Source organism: Protomyctophum parallelum (assembly GCF_964188405.1).
Source record: "Protomyctophum parallelum genome assembly, chromosome: 12".
Classification (NCBI taxonomy): Eukaryota; Metazoa; Chordata; class Actinopteri; order Myctophiformes; family Myctophidae; genus Protomyctophum; species Protomyctophum parallelum.
The window spans coordinates 38,424,773-38,451,834 of NC_139712.1; positions in this window are offsets into that span (position 1 = coordinate 38,424,773).

Consider the following 27,062-nt stretch of genomic DNA (forward strand, 5'->3'; position numbering starts at 1 on the left):
ATTTGGTTTTTAAAGCTTTACAGAGCAGCACGAAAAATGTGAGTTCTTTCTTTGTCCTCCATTGATTTGAAGAGTGCTACCTTTTGGGGATTTATATATCTTTTATTATTATTTTTCAATTCCTATTTTGTGGATTTGGGGTCTAGCACTCCACTGAGAAAACCCATTGTTGATACACAGCCTCTTTTTCTTATAGAGAAATGGGCATTCGTTACATTTTATAGTTTGTATGTATACCCTCTGTCTGTATACCCTTAGGGGTAGGCTACACGTGCCCCCATTTTAGAAACACTGATGTAGAGGATAGGTTTAGGGCTTGGAATTGGATGAATGATTTATACTTGGTTGTGCGACGATGTGGAGTAGGAGTACCGGAAAAAAGCTGATATACAAGCTGTGCGTGCATGCGTGTGTGCGTGTGTGTGTATGTGTGTGCGCTTACATCTGTGTGCACACATAGAATATAGGTTAATATAGGCGGCCTCATTTCTACAGCTTGAGATGGCTCTTTAGCAGCGTTCTGAGCTGGAGGCAGTGCTGCCCATTCACTTCCATTCCACCAATGAAGACAGAGGACTCAGACGGACCACTTTACCTTCTAAACACAAAGGCCAGTGCCTCTCTATAGAGGAACTGGGTGACAGTAGAAGACACATATCAGATTGCCAGGATCATTTCATTACCCAAGAATAAAAGGAGTGTGTGGCTACATTGATGATGTGTGTATGGTGGCCACACTGTAGAATGGACTACGCCTTGCTTACACCGTAAAATCCTGAATGCTAATTTAACTCTGAGCGGAAAGATTTAGCAGTGGCGTCAACTCTGGGGGTGCACAGGAGCAGAAGAACCCACTGGCAAAATAATAACACAACACAACGGCTCTTTTAAGAGCTAATAGCAGCCAGCCGCAGCGCAAATATGCGTGGCTGCACCCACTGCCGTTATAGGAACCTTCCGCCACTGCCTATAAGGGTCCGTTTCGACTCTCTCAGAGCCAAATCTACACAAAAGATCTTTTTAAGAAGTGTCTCTTGTTAATGCTTCCACAAAAAACGAAACGAAAATAAATTCAGGAGCGTTGTGAGCGTGATTTCATACGATAGGGCGGCGTAGATTTAGACAGGGTCAAGGTTAACCAGGGACAGGGTGGGGGTCCAGTTGCACCTCCATCACGGCTCCGTCCATCTGGGTGGGGTCAGACCTCGCTCTCCATCACAAACGCATAGAGACGATGACGTGTCCTTTCCAAAGAAAAGGAGTGATTTGATAATGTTTCCCCTATCAGACCTCCACGCGTCGGGGTTATCTGTATGACAAAGCAACTTCCCTATTCCATGCATTTTCATGAGCAGACCAGGAGTGGTGGATGAAAGAGGAGGGTAGCAGTTGGTGACCTACAGGTCAGGGGGTAGAAGGCTACAGCTGGTGACATCCACCCCACCCACACCCGCCCACACCACCCCCACTCACCCCACTGACTCGTCCCGTGTCCCCGCTATTGTGTCAGACGCGTGTCCATTGTTCTGAGCCGGCATTAAAATGCATGGGTTCCTGTCAGCCATTTCACTGCTAGTTGACCTTATTAGTTAAGGTAGATACATAAAACATGAACGTCGAAGCCGTCAGATATACGGGAGTCACTAAAAGGCATGATGGCCAACGGTGAATATGGCTGTGATGCCTCACGCAGCACCTATATAGTTTTCATAGAGCAATCAATAAAACACATTACATGCGTGTCGTTATGTTGCATAATATATAATAATATTCAACCGATAAACAAAGATATATCAAACAAATCTCTGTGCAGATGAGGGGAGATATATACTGTATATTCAACCGATAAACAAAGATATGAAAGTGTATACCATGTACCATGGTGTTTCCAGGCTGTCTATTGTACACTAGGTATACGTGCCACCCTGCACCCACTCTCCTCTCCTCTCTCGTTCCTGCAGAGTGCATACAGACACACCGCAGGGATGGGGATGGAGGAGAGAAGAGGAGAGAGGAGAGAAGAGAGAGGAGAGAGGAGAGGTGAGGAGCGAGCGGAGGGGTGCTGATACTCAGTAATTGAGGAGCAGCCCTGTCACAGCTGACCTGCAGGGTACCAGGGATGATGTGTGCATTCCGCTTTCTGTCTGCTATCCTGGGACTGACAGTGTGCCGAGTTCCAGGCCTGACAGGCCTAACTGAGGGCTGTCAGGTTATACCCCCATCTTTCGCTCCCCTCTCTTTCTCTCTCTCTTGCACGTGCAGACAAACCGTGTGCTTCCACATGCAGGTTTAGAGCAGAGCGAGATTTTTCACCATATTGTGGACAAACACGTATACCACAGAGATGTATAAGAATACTCAAAGCTATAGCTGCCTGTGCTGTGTGTCTGCACTCTGCACTGACTTCAACTTAATTCATATACAGCCAAAACACGCCTCAATAGCTAAAACATGTCAACCATTAAGGCCTAAGAAAGGAAAACGACCTACAGTACATGCTCACAATATGTGAGCTGGTAAAGATCTGCTATTTTCGCAATTTAAAAGAATTGTTAAGAGAAAATTCAATTCAAACGTAAAAAATTGAGAATCTTTGCTGAATCTTGTACTTATTTTTTTATGTACCCAAAATAGGGACGAGAGTCTGTGGTAATGTAACATAAACTATTATTAGGTATTGTTGAGTGTTTTGACACAGACTGAAATGACAGCACTATAAGGCTGTGCCTATTTTAAAGACCCTGTCATGCTGTTCCACCGGAACAGAACAAATACATTAATAAATAGTACCAGCGCTCATCATAAGAAACACACCTCCCAAAAAAGGGGCTTGATGCAGTGTTGGATAAAGGGAGTAAATTTAGATGCCCGAGCCTTGCCCCTCGCGCCTTCCTGATTTGTTCTAATGCGGAAGCTTAATCCCGGTGAAAGCAGATTATACATGTATTAAATTCCTTAAAATTGTGGTATTTTTAAATGTCACATTTGCGGTGTAAATGTAAAGGAAGCGGCTTATAAAAAATATACGCCCCTCCTCCCTGAACAAAAATATCCCCTCTCTGTGTGAGTGTGTGTGTGTGTGTGTGTGTGTGTGTGTGTCTTCCTCTCCCCATGAAAGAAACAAGTGGTAGAGACATAAGCAAATATATTGTTGCATTAACAAAGAAATAATATCATTACCGATACTCATCTACCCTAAGTGATTGTTATGAAAACAATGTGTGTGTGTGTGTGTGTGTGTGTGTGTGTGTGTGTGTGTGTGTGTGTGTGTGTGTGTGTGTGTGTGTGTGTGTGTGTGTGTGTGTGTGTGTGTGTGTGTGTGTGTGTGTGTGTGTGTGTGTGTGTGTGCGTGCGTGCGTGCGTGCGTGCGTGCGTGCGTGCGTGCGTGCGTGCGTGCGTGCGTGCGTGCGTGCGTGCGTGCGTGCGTGCGTGCGTGCGTGCGCGCGTGCGTGCGCATGCGTGTGTGCGTTATTATGTTATTGCACAGCACGGATTTTGAATAGTTAGAAATAACATAGTAAAACAACTACATTTTCAAATATTAATTCATCAAAATCAATATAATAGCATGGTGCTATTCCCTCTGTTCTCTGTACTGCCCACCAAATTGTGCAGCTCATAAAAGCCCTCATGTGGATCAGTGTTGAATGGGAACATGGAAGTGGGCAGATAAACAACTCCACTGTGTTATAATGCCTCGCAGGTTTCCTGCATTTTGTAGCCCAAAATCTTTTTGTGTGCCGCCCTTAATGGGTTTCCAGCCGAAATAAAAGAAAAATAATGACCTATTAAATCACACATGAGAAAGCCAGAAAAGTACAGGTCATTTATGGCTGTGTGATGCTGTTGTGCAGCCCATGATGCTACTACTGTGAGACAGAGAAAAGTCTTACAATGGCATGATCTCCGGTGTCGTCTCTGTTCTGAGAGACGTCAAAATAGGCAATTGTTCAAGAAAGATTCTTTCGACAATCGGCTATTTCTTCTATTTAACGTGCAACAAAGTATATGGTTTAAGTGGTCAATATGCCCAACAACACTGAGCTCCCTGTATCTTTTTCAGAATTCAGTCTTCCCCTCCGTTGCACCTGACTCACAGAGTGTCCTTGCAATGACAATATGGCCACCCCCACAAGCCACAGCCCAGATAGCCGCCATAATGACACAGTGTACCCATCTGCCCTTCCAACCAGCCCGGCAGCATGGGGCTGACCTGTGTGTGTGTGTGTGTGTGTGTGTGTGTGTGTGTGTGTGTGTGTGTGTCCCATCTGCCCTTTCAGCCAGGCAAGCAGCGTGAGGCTATAACCTCTGACCCTTTAGGATTATGGCTCCACCATGTGCTGCTGAGCAGGGTGATGAGATTGACCCGCGTGCACTGCTGTGTGTGTATATCACCCATATGTGACAGCGCACAATGCACTTCTTATCACACACACGCACGCACGCATGCACACACAAACGCACGCACGCACACAGTGTGCGCTAAATTCAAAAGTATTGATTCTAAATCTATGACTGTGGTACTGACAACTGTATATTTGTGGTGGTTGTATATAAGTGATATTTTAGTGTTTCTTGTTCAGTAACAGGGGTCTCTCTCTGTCTCTCCAGCTCTTTCATGAACGCAAACAGACATTTGCTCTACCAATCAGGGGAGAGAACGAACATACTGTACAGGATCAATGACTATACTATCGCAATGTAGAGCTTTGACGTTTTAACAAAAGACGTATGCTTAAACCAAATAAATATCACTAACAACCACTCGACTCAGCTTTATAGCAAAACAAGACATCCACATGGATTTGTTCTTGTCTAAACGACATGCATTTACAACACAGACATAAGAATAAACAAGTACAGAGAGACCGAATGCAGAGGTTCCCAAACCATTCAGCACGAGGGCCAAAATATTAATCTGGTGTCTGCCTCCTGGGACTACAAAACTACAATATGAATTAACCACGTATAAGCCATTTAATTGGTTAAATAGCAGATCTACAAGCTCACAATATATCTACTATTTTCACTGTTTTAAAAAGAAAATAAATCAATGTATTGAATTATTTTAAATTATTGAACATTTCTGAATTATTTTATTATTATTAATTAAAAAATGTAGTTTTTGAAATATTTCGACAACCTCTTGAAATAGTAACCTAAAACAATTATAGGAAACGTTAAAAAACAATGACCCATTAAATAAGGATCTAAAATGGGGTCCCGCCCCACTGCTTGGGAAACATTGGCCTATAATGCAGGTCGGCAGACAGGGAGCCCATCCGGAGCTTTGTCACAACCAATCACTGCAAAGCCAGTGTGATCGCCCCGGCAACCCCTCCCACCGTACGGGTTTATCTGAAAGATCCTCCAATCAGGGAACACAAATGCATTCTCCAAGCTCCTCCTACGGTGGAAGCAGGGGGAACGCTGTGGGGGAGAGGGGGGGAGGATGAGGGGGGGGAGGGGGGGTGACACCTGCCATTGGTGCAGAGCCTGCTGCATGACTAGATGGCCTAATCTGGATCCAGTGAGGGGAGGATCACTAATCCCAGATTATGGCTCTGTGGGATTAAGACATGCTGATGCACAGGTTTGCGCTCACCTCCAATCCCCCTGGACCTCTCAATCTGGCTCTCACACACACACACACACACACATGATTGCACTGAGCCACACACACACACACACACACACACACACACACACACACACACACACACACACACACACACACACACACACACACACACACACACACACACACACACACACACACACACACAAACGCACGCACGCACGCACGCACGCACACACGCACGCAAATAAGTAGCCCGGCAGACTAATATCACTGTGTGGACAGTATTCTGGAACTTCGGTGTGGAAGATTTATTTCTGAGCGGCGGTTAGAAAAAGTTTCCAACGTCACAGCAAAAAAGTCTCACTTCGAATAGTGGGCTCTGATTGGTCGCCCCCAACAACTCTGGGATGAGCGAAATTCAAACCGAGGAGTGCCAGACCAATCTCCCCAGGGATTTATTTTTTCCTGTGCCAGATTGGTCTGGTTTCCGGGCTATGAAATAAGATGTCTCAAAGGTGTTGGACAGCACAATTTGGATTCAGAATACATTTACACTCTAGGCCGTTTGTTTGATGTGATATAGTACAACAAGCAGCAAGTGTTATTTCCGGCGTGAGCATGCTGTGTGTGCAGCGTGTTACACCTTTTGAAACAGACAATCAGCGTATTGATGGCAACGATTTAGGCGGAAATGAAGGTTTTCTCTCTGTCACCGCTATCTGACTGAGCACAAGTGATGGAGGGCGTCGGCGAGTGTGTAAACAAAACAGCAGACACTCCAGCACTACGGGACAGGAAATCACTCTGCCGATACCTAACGCATGTCACACGGAATGGAGGGGCGGGGGACACACAGACAACCACTCTGGTGAAACAAACACAAACACACAGAGACAGACTCGGATGCCGTTCTTCGCACTGATCTCCCTGTCACTCAAATGAATTTCACTTCGATGGATGTTGTTGTTGCTTTAACCTCACAAATGCTTGTATTTCAGATTTTGGTGCGGTGCTTCCGAAGTATCAGTGCAATGTACGAACAGAGAACTTTCCCTGGTAGTTGAAGGCCTATATGTGATCTGTAGTCTGCAGTGGATTTGCCTTTGGTTCACAAGGAGCAGAGGTGTGATTTCAAACTGACTGACAACACACATGTTGTATGAGTATGACTGACAGCATTGAAGACCCATGAGCTATATTTCATGCGTGCGTGCGTGCGTGTGAGGGAAAAAGAGAATGAGAACGAGAAAAAGAGATGGTGCCATGTTTGAGTGTGTGTGTGTGTGTGTGTGTGTGTGGGGGGGGGTGATATAACAATTCAAACGGTGTTCATTACAATAATTCATACATCACACAGTGACGTGTATATTAGGACCTCGGCGTCAACACGCGCGCAAATAATTAAGTTGAAATATTAATGATGAAAATGTCCTCGCGAGCCAGCGGCTCATGATCAATCTGAGGTTAATGAGTCGTTTATCTCCGTCCAATCCCGTGCTCTTCTCCCGTCTACGTGCCTGGGCCGTGCACGTGCAAGAGGTCTTTCACACAGTGTGGATAAATGTGCAATTCATCCCCCTAAACAAAATCAATTTTTCCTTGCGCAGTTGTTTTTCTCGGTTGAGGAAAGGGAGCGAGGGTGCTGTAATTGAAGCGAATGCCCTCTAGGGGATAGGCCCAAGTTTATTTTTGCACGCGTGTGTTGGTGGGGGTGTGTGTGTGTGTGTGTGTGTGTGTGTGTGTGTGTGTGTGTGTGTGTGTGTGTGTGTGTGTGTGTGTGTGTGTGTGTGTGTGTGGGTGTAAAAAAGAGTGTGTGAACTCCTGACATACGCGTTTTTTTACATCACATTCTTACATCAAACCAGTTGATTGAAGTTATGTCTAATTGAGTGGCCCAATTTAATTTCACTAGCTGAATTCGGAAATGATTGGAATGAATGAATAAATCATCATTGGAACCAATTTGTACAGTAGTGTGTGTTAATACAACTAGCACATCTGTAGTGGTTGGAGGACTCTGGTACATGTAGCCCTACCTGAAGATCATAAGCCAATATCTCCCTGCCCTAGGCCTGGTCAAGTGGAGATTCCCTCTTGAATGAGTGGTAGGCAGTTTGAATCCTGGGTGTTACAATTTGTTGCAAAAGTGCAGGTCTCCACCATGCCAGATTACCTATACCCAGGGCCCGCAAATCATGGAATGCATGTATAGCCCTTTGAAATTAATTTTGTGTGATATTTGGATAAAATCTTAACTTAATCTTAACTAACTGAAGGATTAATATAAAAAAGGGTTGCACAAAAGTTGGCCTCCTGGTGGCGCTCTAAAAGGCAGAATTGAAAAATGCAGGCCAGACGTTTTTCCTTAGCCTCTAGTGTGCATACAAAGTTATAGAGGCCCATTTGAACATTCTTATATAGGAACAACAGTGCAGTGCCTGAGATTAGCTGAGCTGTTCACAGACACCCTGGTGGACATTATGTAAGTCAAGGCAAAGTTCCCAAAAGTTTCTCTTAAATGACCACAATGCTGTTTTACCCTTTTGACAGATATGTACAAATATATAATAAATCTATAATAAAATGTCAATCATTCAACTCTCTCTCTCTCTCTGTCTTTCTCATTAGGAACCATCCTTCCATTCTGAGGCTGATTAGTCCTGACCTGAGCAACCCAGTGCTGCTACATCCAATCAGCCTAATCGCCCATACTCCCCCCCCTTCTTTAACTCTAATGGGCTTTCCCTGCTCCGGTGACTTAGCACTTAAGAGGTAAGGGTGGGGGGCAGGGGGGGGAGGAAGACCCTGCTCAGACTCTTTACCCACTCACAGGGCCGAGGCCATTCTTGGCAGATAGGGCATGTGTTGTTTACGAAACAATAACCGGCATCATCGATATAGTAACGTTTAGGGATTCAAGTGAAGCCTTGCATAACCCAGTTGTCCCAAAAAGAAAGAAAAAAAATGTCAGCACGCTTTTGTATGAATATGCATTGCCTCCCAAAGGGCAAGCAAATTAATGAATATTCACACTTAATCTATAGCCCACGGCGAGCATGCATTATTCATGAGTTGTTACTGCCACCGCGGTGGTGCGCACGCGTCTCAGCTTTGTCATCGCAAATCATAATTTCATTTTCTCTCCACTTAATTTTCTGCAGCCGGCGCATGATGGCCGCCGCACTTGTTAAAGGCACACTGCAAATCACTGCGTGGAATGAATGTGACTAATCTCTTTCAGTGCCCTACAGTTTTTAATCTCGCCACTAATACACAAGACCTTAACAGCTCGATTCGAGCCTTGATGTCTGCGATAACGTCCCTAATCTCAGATGTCCCCTTCAGTGCTCACTGGGGTTTCCATATCAGTGAGGACTCTGGCTGTCAGTGGCAGAGAGCTCCGATAAAAGACAGCAGTGAGACAGGTGCCACCGTGCATCATGTCAGTCTCTAAGTCCAACCAAGACCAGAGTAAACCGCTTGAAAGGCAGCATCCTACTGTATATCCAGGGGAGGACATTCTGTGGAAATAGCAGATCTATAAGCTATTTTCTGCTATGAATTTTGGTGTAGAGGGAAAAAAGGACAGACCAAGAACAGAGTCAACTCAGGACAAGTTCATTAAGTATAGAAGGTTTACGTACTAGCTAATTTGTATATATACCCAGCGTGCCTTTGGAGATGTTGCATCTACTACAGGGTACATTTTGTTCATTCTGACCTTTGAGTAGTGTAACCTTTGAGTAGTGTAACACACGACATGATTACACACACGCGTGCACACACACACACACACACGTGCGTGCACACACAGGCTGATAAGGCTCCTGAAGGTCGATCAGCTTTAAATCTAGCCTAATAACTCAAAAATCAAAAAGGGCAGAAACAGAATTAGAGCCTTGTTCACACTCCATTGTCCGTGATGACGACCACTAAAAGGTTTCTATGCAGGGGAGACGGAGCGAGGTGACAGTTTAAAAGCCTTTCGCACCTCCCAAGGAAATGGGGCTACCTCCTTCCACACAATTGCACTGGCAGCTCGAAGTGCGTTAGCAATGCACAATGTTTGCACAAAAAGAAAACACACAATAGAGACAAAATATGGTGCATTGTATCCAGTCAATCTTTTGAGTGTGTTCCATTGTTATGTGTAAATACTTCGACATTCTCTTTCACAGTGGAATAACATTGACACGTGTCACTGGAGTTACACACAACACCAAGGAGTCCAAATTCATTTTGGGGTGCTGGGACAAATACATCATTAATTTAATCAAACTACACAGTCAGTAAGGTTTTATACACTGATGTTAATACCACTGACGACATTACTGTGTAAAATCCAGTGTGCAGAAAATGTGCACAAAAGCTAACTGCAGGTTAGCATGTAGACCTACTGTATGCATTTAGTAGAGTCTGAAATAGTACTTGTCCTTAATTAGTTCATACAACAACATTTCCAAAACTAGCGTGTGCGAAAATGTGTATGCAAATAATAATAATTAAATTTGGTCCAATGAAAATATTCAATGTCCCTGAATTGGTGGTGGGGGAGATATAATTAGGAGATTATTAGCATTTGTTTATTTATCTGCCATGGTGCCACCTGAGAACCTAGCACACAGTCAAACTCGGGGGAGGTTCAGTGTTCATGGAATGCATATAGAAAGAAGAAGCAAAAAAACCAAAGCCAAGATAAAACCTGTGCGTGTGGGTGCGTGCGTGCGTGCGTGCGACGAGTCAGAGTATGACAATCCTCAGAATATCTCGACTGACTGGATTTGTTACAATGTAAAGAGGAGGAAAATAGCAACTGGGTGTAATTATAACACATACAGTGAGTTGACATTTAGGCCGCTGTGCAGAGAGGGCAGATAGTTGGCCTTATCAGAGGCTATAATGAAAGGTCAATGGTCTCCTCAGTGTTTACCACCAATCATGTCGTCTGAAGAAGCTTCTCCTTCAGTCTCTATTCAAACTGCAGCGGTCTGACAAGGAAGCAACGGTGGACAAGGTATATAATCAGGGGGGTGCATACTTAGTTTAGACATACTTTAGACTAGTCATTGGTTAGACATGGGTTAAGGTTAGGTTTAGGTGTGCTGCCCCGTGGGAGGTTAGGTTTAGGGTGAGGGTTTGAGATAGATTGTAGTTGTAGGACTAATGACTGGTCTAACCAATGACTAGTCTAAACCAAAAACTGTCTAAACTAAGTACTGCACCCTAATCAGGCAAATAGTCAAGTATTAAAAAGTACAAATTAGGAATTATCATGCATTATATGTTAACATATGCATTGTTGTATTGATACTATAGAACATAAAAATGTTCAGAAATGTTCGTAAATAGTGAAAATGGCACTATACAGTACGTACATTTCAAATAAGCTTTAAGTGGTTAATTATTCATACATATTTCTGTAAGTTTGGGGCCCAAAAGTACACGATTTGTATTTGAAATGTAACTGCAACTTATGAGCCTAAAAAAAGGAAACAGAGTATTAGTTACTAACAGAGCTATATAACAGAACGTGGTGGGTTGGGTGAAACCAACACTGTGTCATTGTCTCTGACCTATCTGTGTCCGGAGGTCCTTGTCGTGACCACAAGCCACCAACACACTTTGCCTGGAATTGTGGGAAGTGGATTGTATGATGCACTGTTAGGAAAACTGCAAGCTGAAGCAGTGGTTGTACTGCATGGATACTATTTTGAGCACATGAAGTGTCTTTATTCTTGTGCAAACATTAAAAGAAAAATCAGACCCGTCTGAACTGAGTGGTGCTGTTGGGTTGTCGGACTATTGGAATAGCGGGACTGTTGGTTGTCTGACTATTGGCTGTCGGACTATTGGCTGTTGGCCGATTGGTTGCCGGACTATTGGCTGTCGGACTATTGGTTGTATTGGCTGTATGACTATTGGTTGTCAGACTATTGGCTGTCGGATTCAAGTGAATTCAAGTGGTTTTAATTCTCAAAAACGCACACTGAGAAACAACTTGGAATAACTAGGACATAACTAGGACTTGGAATAACTATAGGGAAACACAAGGAACTGACCACATCAATCACGACGACGAACTGACCAGGAACTGAAAACACTGGGGCATATATATAGACAAGACTAACTACACACAGGTGAACTGAAACACACAATCAACACTGGGATAGGCTAACAGGCAACAGAACACAGGTGGCTAGGGTTACACTAATACAGGGAGGTGAGACAAGGCAAGAGACACAAAACAAGGCAGACAGGAAATCACAGAACACTACTACAAAATAAGGTATACAGAACACAAATACGTAATAAGTAATAAGTCCCAAAACACAGACAAGAGGAGCGTACCGCGTACCGTGACAGTATGAAACTGTTATATCATAATAGAAATACTACAGCGTTGCACTGCAAAACCCTTCTATACAAGTTCAAGCGCAAGAGCCAGAATAGAGTAGGCTATTAATAGCTTCATAGTATTACAGTACTGTACTAATACCGTATACGTTTGAAATGTACCCATTCTGCATACTGTTAATAACATTTTCAATCAATCAATCAAAACGTTTGCAATTTAAAATTCTGGCATTTACTGTAGCAGTCGCTCTTACCCCAGAGCGACTTACAGTAAGCAAGAACAAAAACATAATACGTAATACATCAAATACATAAAAATAGTCATCATGAATCATACGTAGCCTAAGCTTAAGAATCTAACAGTGGAATATCTATATAATAATAATAATAATAATAATAATAACACTTTATTTGTATAGCACCTTTCATGACATGAAATGCAGCTCAAAGTGCTTTACAGAACAATGGAGAATATAATGAAACGATGTGTATACACTATAGAGTGCTATCATGTCTACATAAAGTGCTATTTAAGTTACATAAGTTGAGCCTATGCATACGCCTTTAGGTTGTCGAGGCTATAGGGCAAGTACTATGGGCTAAGATAGAGAGACCCTCTGTGTCTATTTCCAGCTTATACTACAGCTTTGTTGAAGTGAAAACGGAAAAAGTCAACTACAGTAACCCACTCTTCTCTCATCACTCTCTCTCTCTCTGTCTCTCTCCCTTTCCATCTTTTTGGTTCTGCCTCGGTCTCACAGAGGAAGGAAAGCTGCATTAATAAATAGGTCAGAGAGCTTTTCCACCCCCCAATGGTTTCAGGCCCGGCTTGGCAAATTGAACATAATTAAGGCCCAAGGCAAAGGTTGCACTTCCCTTGCAACAGCACGAGGACCGCTGATGATGCTGCAGCTATAGCCTGGCTAAAAGACTGGACGAGACAGGCTGCGTGCAGCGTGCCTGTGCACGGAGGAAACACGCAGCCATTGGAGGAGAGGAACACATAGGATGGGAATGGGAGCAGCGGCCATTACAGGGAGCAAGGCAACCCGAACTGTCTCTGAGCGTCTCTGTGTCAATGTGCACAAACACAAGCACCCACACACACACACACACGTACTGTACAAATACCGTATGCCTGCACGTACAGTAGAAATCACATAAATATAAATAAACACGCACGCACGTACACACAAAAATAGCAGACTTAAAAGCTCACATCGCATTGGACTCTGTCCAATGTGTATTTCTCAAATTATACTACCTGTGGGGACATTTGGCCCTCACAATTATAGTCACACGCACACGCACAAACACACACACACACACACACACACACACACACACACACAGTGTCAGCCACATTACAGCCGGAGATATATTCGAGATATGCTCTGTCGCAGACTATAATGCTGGGTTATTTTCTAACGAAGGCTGCTGACCAGCAGCTTTCAACCCACTCCACACACACACACACACACACACACACACACACACCCACACACACACGTCACTCTGCCCGCCGCGTATGGTTTTCACACCGGTCTGCAAATGGTGTCGTTATAGTGCAGAGCGGCTATGGTGAGGACCATTACGGCATCCCAGCAGCCTGCTCCTCTGAGGCTGCTTGCCTTGGCATGGAGGAAACAGTACAATAGCAGCACAGAGGGAGAGGGACAGTTTAAAGGACGAGTTAAAGGGGAAGCAGGCTGCATGGGAGAGGTGAGGAAAGGAGAGACAGGTGCGTTAAGTATCTGGCTGTACTGTCAGGGGCTGAAGTGGTGAAATCAGATTACAGCCGGGCAGGGCAGTGTATTACGCGGCGGCCTCATTTCACACTGCAGCACCATTCTCTATTAATGAGAGCTGATGGAGAACAAGGACTCCTCGTTGGAGTGCTGCACGGCATTATTTTTAGCTACCACCTTGCATTAACTTTAACGTTGATATTAGCTCGGTGGGGTATTAGCTCGGTGCATTATCCAAGGGCTTTTATGGCATACATATACCCTGTCAAAGAACGTGGAACAAAATGTGTATTTTCAGCATGTTTGACTGAGTTTTGACTTGAATTTAAATTACTGCCATATAGACTTTTCCTGAAGAGCATTGTGAATTGTGTCAGTAACTGAAAGGGCAAACTCTCAACATCCCAATTGCTCAGGGCGAAATGTCATGAAATTGAGGATCATTTGCTCATTATCGTGATGCAGTCTTTTCAGTCTCGAGTGAGTTTTAGTATGGCAATGACTCCATTTGTGTATAGTCGTCCACATATTCTTAATAATGCAAAACGTAATAGAATTGAATTCAATATAAAGAGCTCAAAAGATTGGAAAGTGTAAATATATACAGTAGTTGTGATGTTTCAAGATGTTTCATTTGTAAAAACATTCATAAGGTTCAGAAGAATTACGGTACACTATTACAGTGAAAAGAATGCTAAATGTATTTATTTTCCCATCTACACATTTTGTTCAGTGCAGATATATTTTCAATATACATATTTTCCATAATCTTTGGGTTTATTTGGGGCAATTTGCACATTTCCCAAAAGCCTTACTGCAATGCACATAAAATATACCAATCTCACCATAGGTAAATTAGTCTATAGAATATAGGATAATATATAGAAGAGAAGAATATATTAAAATTCACCTGCTTATTTCTCAAACGGCTCTGCAATAATGCATCACACCGCCAGCCGCTGCCTGCCTGCCCTCCCCCACACAGCCGCAGAGTGTGACCGGACGCCATATGGCAAAACATTTACCATGGCGACACGGCCAGGGGGCTCCATGTTAGACCTTCGTTAGAATGTCAAGGAATGTCAGACAGTGAGAAGAGAAGAGAAGAGAAGAGAAGAGAAGAGAAGAGAAGAGAAGAGAAGAGAAGAGAAGAGAAGAGAAGAGAAGAGAAGAGAAGAGAAGAGAAGAGAAGAGAAGAGAAGAGAAGAGAAGAGAAGAGAAGAGAAGAGAAGGCTTTGGTAGATAGTGATTCATACTTAGTTGCACGCCGGGGTGTCACTCACTGAAAATAGCAAATCTATAAGTTCACAATGCATCGCATTGTGACCCGTTGTGAGCTTCTATATATGGCATTTTTGGTACATACAGTAGCACTGGTGCGCAACCAAGTGTAAATCAGGGGTTACAGTAGCATGGTTCCCTCAGTGCAAGCAGGCTCAGCTGGCCTAAACAGCCCACGTCCCCTCAGCCTCGTAAAGCTAATGGCGGAAAATCACAACCTGGGGGGTTTGATCCTCTAAAGGGGCTCCGGGACCTGATTAATATGCAGCTTCATTGGATACGTGAGAAACACGAAGACATAAATACACGCGTGCAGCATGCACTTACATTTGAATGCGCACACGCGCACACAGATGCACTGTGCATAGGCATGCATGCCATGTACTTGTCTATAAAACACACACACATTGCATACTGTATATGCACAACTCATACACATAGGGCCAGGCCTATACATATCATCGCAGTTGGGCGGAAACTGGAGGTTATACACTAACCGTGGTTATTTAAGCAACATAAGCAAGTAATTATGCTTTAGGAGAAGCATCTCTGATGCTGATCAGACAGAAAACACCTTTTCCATATACTCACATGACTATTCATAGTCGTGGGTCTTGTGATGATGTGGCGCGCACCCAGCGTCTGGGTACACGCCTGCACGCGCCATTCAGTTACCCTTTTTCTTCTGCTATATCACAAGCGAGAAGGGCAACCTTATTGTCAATGCCAATATTGCATATCGATATGGCAGCCAGGTTTACCTTCAGTGAGGAGAAGGATCTGCCTTTATCCAGGAGCCCTTGTAGAAAGGTCAGGACCTCCTTCTTTGAGGCCTGGAAAGGTACGACCTGGCCAGGCCGACCAGTGCACCAGCGCTCAAAGACCTTCCATGCTATATCATACACCTTCCTGGTGGATGGGGCAATAGCGCCCTGAATTGTGGCAACCACATTCGAGGGCAGGCCCTCATCATGGAGGTTCAACCTCGCACGGGCCAGACCCAGAGGTCCAGGGCCCCTGGGTCCGGGTGGAATATCTCGAACCTCGCCTGTGTGAGCAAGTCCCGTCTGAGCGGGAGCTGCCACAGCCGGTCGTACAGGAGAGGAGCTATTTCCGACCTCCAGGAGCCCCAGGCCGGGGCCACGAGGAGTAGAGACAACCGTCGAGTGCTGACCCTGTCCAGGGTGGGCTTGATCAGGTTGAGGAGAGGAAACGCGTACAGCAGCCCTTGTGGCCATTCGTGGGTCAGGGCGTCCACACCTAGCAGTTCCCTTGATGGAGAAGAACAGGTGACACTTCCTGTTCTCCTCCAGGACCAGGATGCTCTTCTTGTAGTTTAGAGAGAAGCCCAGGGAGGACAAGAGGTCCACTACTTGTGTTGTGTGGAGTCAGTGTTGCCTCCGCTGGTGATGCTGCACAGACCAACCAGTCGTCGAAAAACATGTGGACCCCCCGTGAGCGTAGGGGGCTGTAGCTGCGTCTGTGCATTTCACAAATACCCTCGGGGATAGGGACAGCCCGAATGGCAGGACCATATATTCGTAAACTCTTCCCTCGAAGCCAAACTCAGGAACTTCCTGTGAGGTGGATAAATCGGCACGTGAAAAAAGCGTCCTTTAAGTCGCTGCTGGTGAACCAGTCGCCATGAGGGAATGACCAGGAAGTAACGACTGTAAAAACCATTGCGACTCTGGCACAAGGGGACCTCTCTGACAGCATCTTTTTCTATGAGGGAAAGTATTTCTGCCCGTAGAACATCAGCTGCCTGACCAGTCGCCTGAGTAAAAATGACATGGGCGGTCGTCGAGTGAATTGTATAGTTTGTAGCCCTGTGTGACGGTGCTCAGTACCCATACTTAAGCTCCACACTGCTTCCACTGACGAAAACATCGAGCCAGTGTGCCGGCTACTTGTGACAGGCTTGTTGGCTGTGGGGCGGCGGTGCCCACGTGGGCTAGCAAATAAACGGTCTTGCTGCCTGCTTGCGGGGACATCTTCCTCCTTTTCAACTGGCGGTACGAGAGCTGGACCTGTGGCCTCTATCGTCGATACTGCGCCCAACCCATGGCAGGGGCCCTCTTGAACCCATGGCAGGGGCCCTCTTGAACCCATGGCAGGGGCCCTCTTGAACCCATGGCAGGGGCCCTCTTGCTATTTACCACGTCCGCGGCCACGGCCTCTGTGTCCTCCTCTACGCGGGGTGGACGTTGTGGCCTTAGCCAGGGCTCTGGCCTTGCCCTGCGCGGATGGCTGAGCCCTGTGCTGTGCTTGTCCGCGACCACGCTCTGCGTGGAACTTCCAGCTGACACAGTTGGAGCCTCTGATGGCTTGGCGGCCCGTTGTCTGACGCTGTGGCGGAGGAGGTGGTGGTGGCTCCTGGTGTTGAAGAAGCGCCTCAGCGTTGCGTCTGCTCTGTAGCTCGCCTGAGGAGATGAGTTCGGCCATTCCTCCGTGGAAGAGGTCTGTGGGGGCCATACCCATCTCCGGGGCAATAGGACGGTCCAAGAGAGTGGAGCGGATTATCCCCATCATGGGGAGAACGTCCAGCCATCGCAGTCTTTCTTGGGCAATGCAGAGTGTCATGGCTTTGCCTAATGCCTCGACAGCTGCTCTGGGGAGCTTCTTAGTCTCATCGTTGATGTGTCTCATTTCGGCGGCTTGGGCTGCTGAAGGAGTGTCTCCAGCCTCCATCATGAGGACGGTCAGGGAGCCCTGAAGCAAGGCTTCAGCATTCAGGGTCCTGGCCACTGTCATCAAATAGGAGTAGATTATTTTGAGCGCCCTCGAGACTTCCCTGTCTTTTTGTTCAGGGAAGGTTGGGGCCTGTCTGCTGGAGGACAACGTGGTTGTGCTGGACACATACATGAGTTAGCCCGCCATGAAGCAGTCTATTTCTGGGATACCCCCGAGGCCCGCAGCCTTGGGGTTCTGTGTCGAGGGTAAAGGCATGATGACGTGGAGGTTGGTCCTGGAAGGAAGGCGCGATCGACGTCAGAGTCAGGAACTACATGAAACCCTGTGCGAAGGGTAGAATGGTCCTGTTGTCTTGCGGGGTTGGCTGCTGTGCCAGGTCCCTGCCACTGGAGGCCCACGGGCCTACCTGGAGGGGCCTGTGGCCACTCGCGTTCGCACCTGAGCGCTGCAGGAGCTCCTCATGGTGTTGTGCTAGCTGCACTGGAGCGGCTGGTTGGATAGCCACGGAGCCACATCTTCCGCGGCAGGGGGCGGGACTGCGGCGTCTTCGTCGCCGAGGATGTCAATCAGCGGTGGGACCCCCGGGGGGGTCAGCTATGCGCTGTCATCGACCAGCATGTCATAATGCTCGTAGAGTTCACCTTCCCCATCGGAGAAGTCTGGATCTCTAGCCTCGTCGAGGACTATATAACCAGCGTCGTAGGGGAAAGGATCTTCCTAGTATGTTGTAACGGCGAGCCGTTTATTATTATTGTTATTTCTGGTATTGTTATTTCTTTCATGGTTATGGTTGGATAAATATATGTACATCCATATAATCCATATATGTATATCGCCTGCTGGTAGTCTTGTTTACGCTGCACTGGCCATGAGGCGCCACTACAGACTAAAGATGTCCCTTCTCTCGCGAGAACCGGTAGAAGCTGCGTGAGGGCCTGATCACCCTCATTGGCCAAGCCAATCAGGATGGATTTTGATAAATCAAACAAACCCTTCTTGATCATATGCAGATGTGTACCGATTTGCGTGAAGTTTGGATAAAATCTGGAGTAATATTAGAAAATGTGTTTTACATACGGTATGTCGGCCTCCTGGTGGTGCTATAAAGATCAGATGTGAAAAATTCCAGGCAAAGGTTTTTCCTTGGCCTCTAGGGAGTGTGCATACATAGTTTTACACAGATCGTGCAGTTAGAGGTAAAAACACTAATTGGCCGGTTATAGCGCCACCATGAGGCTGAGTTGAAAATGTTCCAGTGGCATTTCTTCCCCGGCCTAGTGGAAATGTGCGTGCACAATTCCACGGAAATCACACGATGTGTTCATGATTTGCGGCATTTTGTTTGAAACCGTGCACAAAATCAGTTTTGCACAAAGCAGCCTCCTGGTGGCACTATAAGAGGCCAATGTGAAAACCTTGGGGCAGAGGTTTAGCTGTGGCATTCAGGGAGTGTGTGTGCAGAGTATGGCTGCGATCAAGCCAACGGTGCCGGAGATTAGCTGTCCACAGACGGACAGACGGACGGACGGACAGACACACACACACACACACGGATGGACGGATGGACGGAGTGCAAAACATACTCTCTCCCCATGCCTTCGGCCTGGTGGATGCCCTCGGCCTGTTGGAGACAAAAATGTAAAAAACAATCCCAAAATAACTAGAATAGCAAATCTACAAGCTCACAGCTTGTTATATCTTAATGCATTGTGAGTTTACAGATCGACTATTTTTGCTCCTGTGTTTAAATAGAAGATTCATGAAAAAATTAAGGTTTCTGTCCTTAACAGCCACAATATATGCAGAAAACGGATACGTGTATGCATGCTATATGCATGAGGATACAGCCCGGATGGAGGAAGTGCTGTCTGCAGAAACGTTGGTGACTATATAAAAATACAATTTGCATCAAAGCTAAATAGAGCGCTCACTGTTTCTATTTCAAATAGACAAGGACACAACAACACCTCCACAGATCACGGTGCAAATATTGCGCGAATGACAAAAAGACACAAATGTGCACGCGGCAACGTTTCAGCCCCTTTGACGGAAACAACTAATTTTCTCCGCTCCTCAGCTGTCAAAAATATCGATCGCATGATGGAGTCTTTGCCATACATGTTGTATATACAGTGTACATGTGTGCTGTGCAGGCATTTTCACCATCTCTTGTCTCTCTATGTGTGCGGTGTATACCCTTCCCCCACCCTCTCCATCACACTGTATCCGCCGCCTCCTCACCCACACGGCACGCTCCCCTCCCCCATCCCTATCTCACTGTCCCACCCACCCACCCACCCCCCACCCCTGGAGGACGGAGCAACCGGAGGGAAATTAATTGAAATCTAAACCCCTGATGCAGGATTAACTAAGTAGGTGAATTCCAGTTGTCATATAATCAGGGCTAGTGTACTATTTGACTTTCATCAAATGGGGCTGAGTGAAACAGCGGCTGGGGATAATGACAGTGAAAAAGGAGCCAGCTGCTATGCCCCCCTCTCTCTCTCTCTCTCTAACTGTCTCTGTTTCTCTCTCTCTTCACCCCCCCCCATCCTCTTTCCTTTCTGTATCCTCTACATCTCTCCCATCCATGCCTTCTAACCTCGGTCCATGCATGCGTACATTTCTGATGCTTCCCAGGTGAGCCAATGAGCCACCGGTGTGTGCGTGTGTGCGCATGCGTGTGTGTACACAGGAGTTCTTGGTGGGGTAACAACACAAAGTGTGCCTGTCACTTTCTGTGACCCCCCCATCCACCTTCCATGTCCCTCTCCCTCCCTCCCTCCCCCCCCATCCCTCCATCACCTATACCCACACTTTTAAAACGGAGAGAGATAACCACTGACAGTCAGAATCTACTGGAGATGTCTCTTTTATTATCGCTCCCCTGTGCCGCTAACAATGCTGAAGAAATATTTAACACCCACCCATCCACAAGCACACACACACACACACACACACACACACACTTTACTGGACCAGATGAGGCAGCATAGGTTCTCACACGAAGAAAATGTGCATGCAGCAGCGCCAAAAATGGTAACTGTAAATTGTGGTGTTTGCTGAGAGGATGTTCGATGCAAGTTATATATTGGAGGAATTGAACTGTTTTAAGTGTAAATGTGGCGTTTACTGCAAATACCTCTTCCCATAACCGCCGCTCCCCCACACTACACACGCACGGATGAACGCACACACGCACGTGCGCACACACATACATGCACGCGTGCGCGCCGTACGTGTTGTGGTATCTGGTTTGCTTTGATACAGGAATTGCACATCGCCACGCTTGTACTATAGATCTGCTATTTTCAGCATGCAACACTATTGTACGATGAAGTCTATATAGACCTAGCTTAAAGTGGGTCACACAGTGCAGTGCTGTGATGAAGCATGACTTGCTGCAAAAAAAAGAGAGAGCACATAGAAGTATCCCCTCCCCTCTTTGAAAGGATGATGTGAAAAAAAGGACATTGTGATTCTCTAAACACGCTCAAAGCTATATCACGCTACAGCACGACTCCATCATTTTGTAACGCTGAAAAATACCTCTGTTTAATCATAATGTTTTTTTAGTGGCTATACCGCATAGGAGAGTGAAACTGGATTCATATTATTGTTAATCATCAAACAGTTACAATTATTATCATTCACACACACACACACACACACACACACACACACACACACACACACACACACACACACACACACACACACACACACACACACACACACACACACACACACACACACACACCATTCAGGGTGTTGGAATAAAATGCTGCAAATAATGTAACTAACATTTTACGCGTGTCCATTTAGAGGATATTGGTTTTCTTTCATTTCTCAAAATCGATTGCTGCTTTTTGAAGACACACAATTCAGTGAATAAACTGTAAAGACTGGAGTTGCAAGCAGCTCGAGTCTTTTCTTCAGGTTCCTCTGCCATTGCAAAATCTATATTTTAGCGAGCGACGTCCATGTGACTGTGACATTATTGTATTGCTTTGTGTGTTTGTTGTACACAAGCCTGGCATGTCTCCGTTTGTGTTTGTGTGTGCGCGCACGCGTGTGTGTGTGTGTGTGTGTGTGTGTGTGGGGTGAGAGGCGTCAGTACAGCAGAGCGAGCTGCCAGCTTCCCATTCGACAATATAGCTTGGGCCTGTGCCCAGCGCCGGTGACCTCAGCCTGTTGGCTCACAATGTCATCTACCGCCTGCCGCCACACGCAGACTACAATACAACCTCAACCTTCTCCATATCTCCCTCCTGCTTTGTTACTGACACGCACGCACGCATGGATGATGTTGTGTTTACAAGTACGCGTGCACACACACACACACACACACACACAGGTTATTAACCATAGGAAACTATGAAAACCTGCAAAAGCTGTCCGTCAGTCAGGTCACGCCTCCATATATCACGCGTCAATATGGTTGTCAGTCCATTACGCCTTGTGACATCACGCCTTGTGACACATCACACCACCATATATGGCCGTCTCCATATATGAGAACACTGACCTCATTAAACCCTGGAGCCATACATGGAGAAGACTGGATCATCACCTAGATCGGCATATACTGTATGGAGCTGGCCACCAATATGACCTCAAACCCTTAGATCTCCATATATTCCATATGTTCCCCCTCAACACCCGTCCTTCCTCTTCGATGTCTCCCTTTTGACTGATACCAGTCCATTCAAACTCTAGACTGGCCTGCCCCAAAGTTATTAGTGCAGCCGCCCCCGGCAGCCGCCGAAAACGAAGTTTTCAACAGGCCCAAAACTTAAGGCCCGGCCCTACCTGGGCCCTCATCAAACCCTGTACACTCAAGACCGCTACCACCCTTAGATCTCCATATAGGGAGCTGACCTGTCCTGACATTCCATATGTTGATCTGACCTCATCAAACCCTGTACACTGTTGTGGGAAATATGAAGACTCAAATCTATATAGTATATTGTTCCATGCTAGTCTGTCTTGTCGTGTCTGTGAGCAACGATACACCGTGGCCTGAAAGCCTGTCTTAATCCAATCAAGTTGTATGTAAAAGACTATGTCACACCTATTGTTTGTTATGAGACCCTGCTGGGCCTGAATAGGTATCACTAGGTAGGTTCCTGTCTCAGGAGGGGGGCGACAGCCAAGAGAGTCATTGTATTGTACCTTTGTGATGGTGATGTTTACCTGCAGTGGACCTGGTCCTGGGCTATAAGAGAGGGAAGCTCAGGTAACTGGTGGGAGGGAGACCACGAGAGGGAGATGGGACAGAGAGAATGTTGAGGGATACAGGCTAGGCCTGCTAGACTGAGAGATGTTGTTTGCTTGTTGCTGTTCTTCTGAATAAACTTCTAAGATATACATTCACCCGGATGGACATATATTGATTTCCATAACAACACTCAATACACGCTCCATATATGGCCAGTACATAATTCATTCCATATATGTTGATCTGACCCCCGATTCCAAAATAGGGGCGGCGGTGGATCAGGGGTAGAGTGCCTGGATGTGCAACCGTAAGGTTGCCAGTTCGAACCCGGGCTCCCCCAGAGTTACTGTCGAAGTGTCCTTGAGCAAGACCCCCTACTGAACCCCCCCACTGAACCCCTAATTGCTCCCGATGTGCTAGTTGGTGCCTTGCATGGTTTCCGCTGCCATCGGTGTATGAATGTGTGTGTGAATGGGTGAATGTAATGCACAATCTCTGTAAAGCGCCTTGGATAAAGGCGCTATATAAATGCACCATTTACCATTTTACCATTTGCCCATAGTCTGCTGTCATCCAGGCGGATGCGTGCACGCGACCTCACCCTTTAGGCCAAGGCCGCTTCTCTCCCTCAGGTTGTCTTACTGGTATTACTAAACTTGTTTAGGACCGTGATTTTATGAATGCCATTTGTTTATCACTCGCGTACACACACACGCACACGCACACGCGCACACACACACACACACACACACACACACACACAATTTACAATTTAGGCATTTAGCAGACGCTCTTAATCCAGAGCGACTTACATTTAAGCAAGAACAAAAGCATGGGAATACATCACATAAAAGCATTTATCAATATCATGAAACATGCGTGAGCTAAGAAAGTAACAGTGGAATATCTATATAACTATACTATACTATATAGATACTATACTATATAGATATACTATACTATGGCGTGCTATTACTATATACAATACAATTATAGTGCTGTCTACATAACATGCTATAAGTCTGTGTCAAATGCTATCTAAGCCAACAGAAATGCTATCTAAGGGGTTAGGGTAAGTGCTATGGGCCACACACACACACACAGTCACCCACACACACACACGCGCGCACACACGCACACACACGACTATGTGGACTCACACAGGACAATCTAGAGTATTAACTCTGAGGGACAATATACAAGTCCATTTCGATGCTCTCTGAATGAGAAACTACACATTTTACTGTGCAGAACCACTGTATATCCCTGATGTGTTATACAAAGTCACAAAATAAAAAAGACTTGCATTGTAGTAATAGTCCTATACTGTTTACCATTCTCAGTTTCTGTCAATTCTGCCCAATGCTGGGTACGATTCCACCACTATAGAGCAAAGGTGCTTTCATAGAGCACGAAACAGAGTATTATATTCCCCTGCCGGCTGCCGCCGTCACATGTCAATCTCCTGTACAAACGTGGAGAGCTAGACTGCATTAGCATCAGCCTGAATGATGATGGTACATTGAAGTATTTCAGGGTTCAGGCTCTGGGGCTGTGGTTGTGAAGTAAGCACTGTTGTGTGTGTGTGTGTGTGTGTGTGTGTGTGTGTCCTGCCTGGGAAAACCATCCTCTCTAACCTAACTGTGATGCTCTCTCCTGCAGGGAGAGGGGGCGGACTGACGAAACCCACTCCTTCAACCTAAATCACGTTTCAAAGCATAAAGAAGTCTATTAGGGGAAATTAAAAAGGCCCGGGTTCTCAACAAGCCTCTCCTTCAATTTTATTGAGTCTCCTCTGTAGCCCTTGGTGTTGTGTGCATACTTGTCGATACTGGTAATTTATCTGTGTGTGTGTGTTGTGTTGACAAACAGCGATATGTTAGAAAGCCCTATATGCTCCATAGCAGCCCTAGGCATGTAGCTAGGCGCAATGCACGTACAGGCACATATGTATTGACAGACACAGACACAGACACACACACACACACACACACACACACACACACACACACACACACACACACACGCACGCACACCCACACGCACACACATGCGCTCACTTGCCTTTCCTTGATCCAGCCCTTGGGAACAATGGCAGGAAAGTCTCATGAAATCATTTGTCATTTACAGAAAATACAAAGTGCCATTCAAAGGAGACTTTGCTGAGAATCAAAGGTTTTCTAAGATCTGGCAATACATTCACACAGTGATAGCATTTTTTTTTCAATGTATTAGTGTTTTTTTTTAAATATACCATATCCTTAGGATATAGAAAGAACATTGTTACGACCCCCTGTCTAGGGTAAGGGGAGGTGACATAATAATGAGGAGACAGCTTTCACAAAAGAAGATTTGTTTATTACTCTCCTTTTTTCTCTTTTGACAGAGACAAAAACTTGTCAATTCTTTGTTTGTTCAAAGAAATAATGGCTTCAGGGTGTCTGTTACATTGAAGTAAAACTTACTACCTAAGAAAAGAAAATTACCCCTAACTAAAGTCCCTAACAAAGTGGAAACAAAAATACAGCTACTAACCTCACTACACTAACTAACAAAATACAGTAAATGGGATTCAAACAAAACAACTATCAAACACCCCTACAGGATGGTAAAGCAGGGTTTCACATTATATAGGAAATACGAAAGTACAATAAATAGTTATTTATTGTACTTAAAATAAGAGCAAATACTAAAGGTTACTTAAGAACTCATAACTGACATGACACTGGGATAACAAAATAGAACTTACTCAAAGGAACTGAAGACAAACTAACTAAGAAACAGAATAGCAAAGCAAACAAAAGAAAAAGGTAACATGGGTGGAGGACAAGAGGGATGGAGTCTCCGCTGCAGAATTAGCTGTCGTCCTCACAACAGTCAGGACAGACTGAGCACATTTATAGACAGCAGGGCCATTACCCAGCTGCTGGGAACCAATGAGGAATAAGGGGTAGGTCCAGGTAGGACCTGTCATGATTGCAGCCACCTGCTTTCAATTGACCAGTCAAGTCATCAGCACCACACCCAAATAAAAGCATCCCTCCTCCAAAAACGCCCACCCTACTGCAGCTTGACTTCCCTCTCAGTATATATAATATACTATATTATATAGTCTCCATTCCAGCAGCCATACTGTTTTCTTAATCCACTCTTTCTTTTCCTCTCCAGTCCTCAGGTCTTATATGTACATACCTAGGCCCCCTCCCGTCTCACAAAAACATCTACCCCCCACTCGGTATCCTAACCCCCGCTGCCTGCCTCAACCATCAGAGAATTCACCGCTCACAGTCTGCTCGCATGGTGTCACATAATTTTGTGGTGGCGAATCAATAATACAACAGTAAATTTCATTTAAATAAACATTAGCGGCCTACTTAATTAATGAAACCTCATCCACAATTTGTCAATGTCAGGAGCGCTGGCCCCTTTGATGTTAGTATGAATATTCCGTTTTAGAAAATGAGGCACTCTCTCTACACACTATTAGAGCTCATTGTGGCGTCAGCCTCTCTCATCCCTCCTCCATTTCTGCCTCCTAAGGGGTGCAGTTGCTTATCGGGGTGTGTGGCTTAACCAGATTAAAATCATTTGCTGCGCAGGGAGGACAATGACGGGTCATAAAATGAATGTAGGGAAACATCATGAAAAATAGTGGGGTGAATATCTAATTAATCTAATCTGCATACAGGACACCTGATCAAATGCTTGAGCAATTTCAAAGGCCATACATCAAACGGTACATGACGTTAACATCAAATCAATATCAGGGGGGGTCCACGCCCACAAGCAATAACGCTGAGCGCTAATAACCAACATGGATGTGAGTGATAAATAATCAGGAGAAATATAAAATGACGCGCTGACATCAGATGAGCATGTGACCTGTCCTTGTCAGTATGCAGAGAACAGCTGCACATGGCCCCATTTTCACGTTGATACATAATTCATCGGCTTATATGCTCTCCACCATGCCATATAAAATGTTCATCAAAACAACTTAGTGGATATAGTTCAGTTAGCCAACCTAGAATCCCTCGTCTTGGCTTTGTAACTGCTTAATTAGCAGTGGGACATGGCCATGAAGCCTTGACTGACCTACATAAGTCAATGTGATCAATGTGTTGAAATTATTTGAGATTGTGTTAAGTTGCTTGGCTTGTTAAGTCTATTTGTTACCATTTAG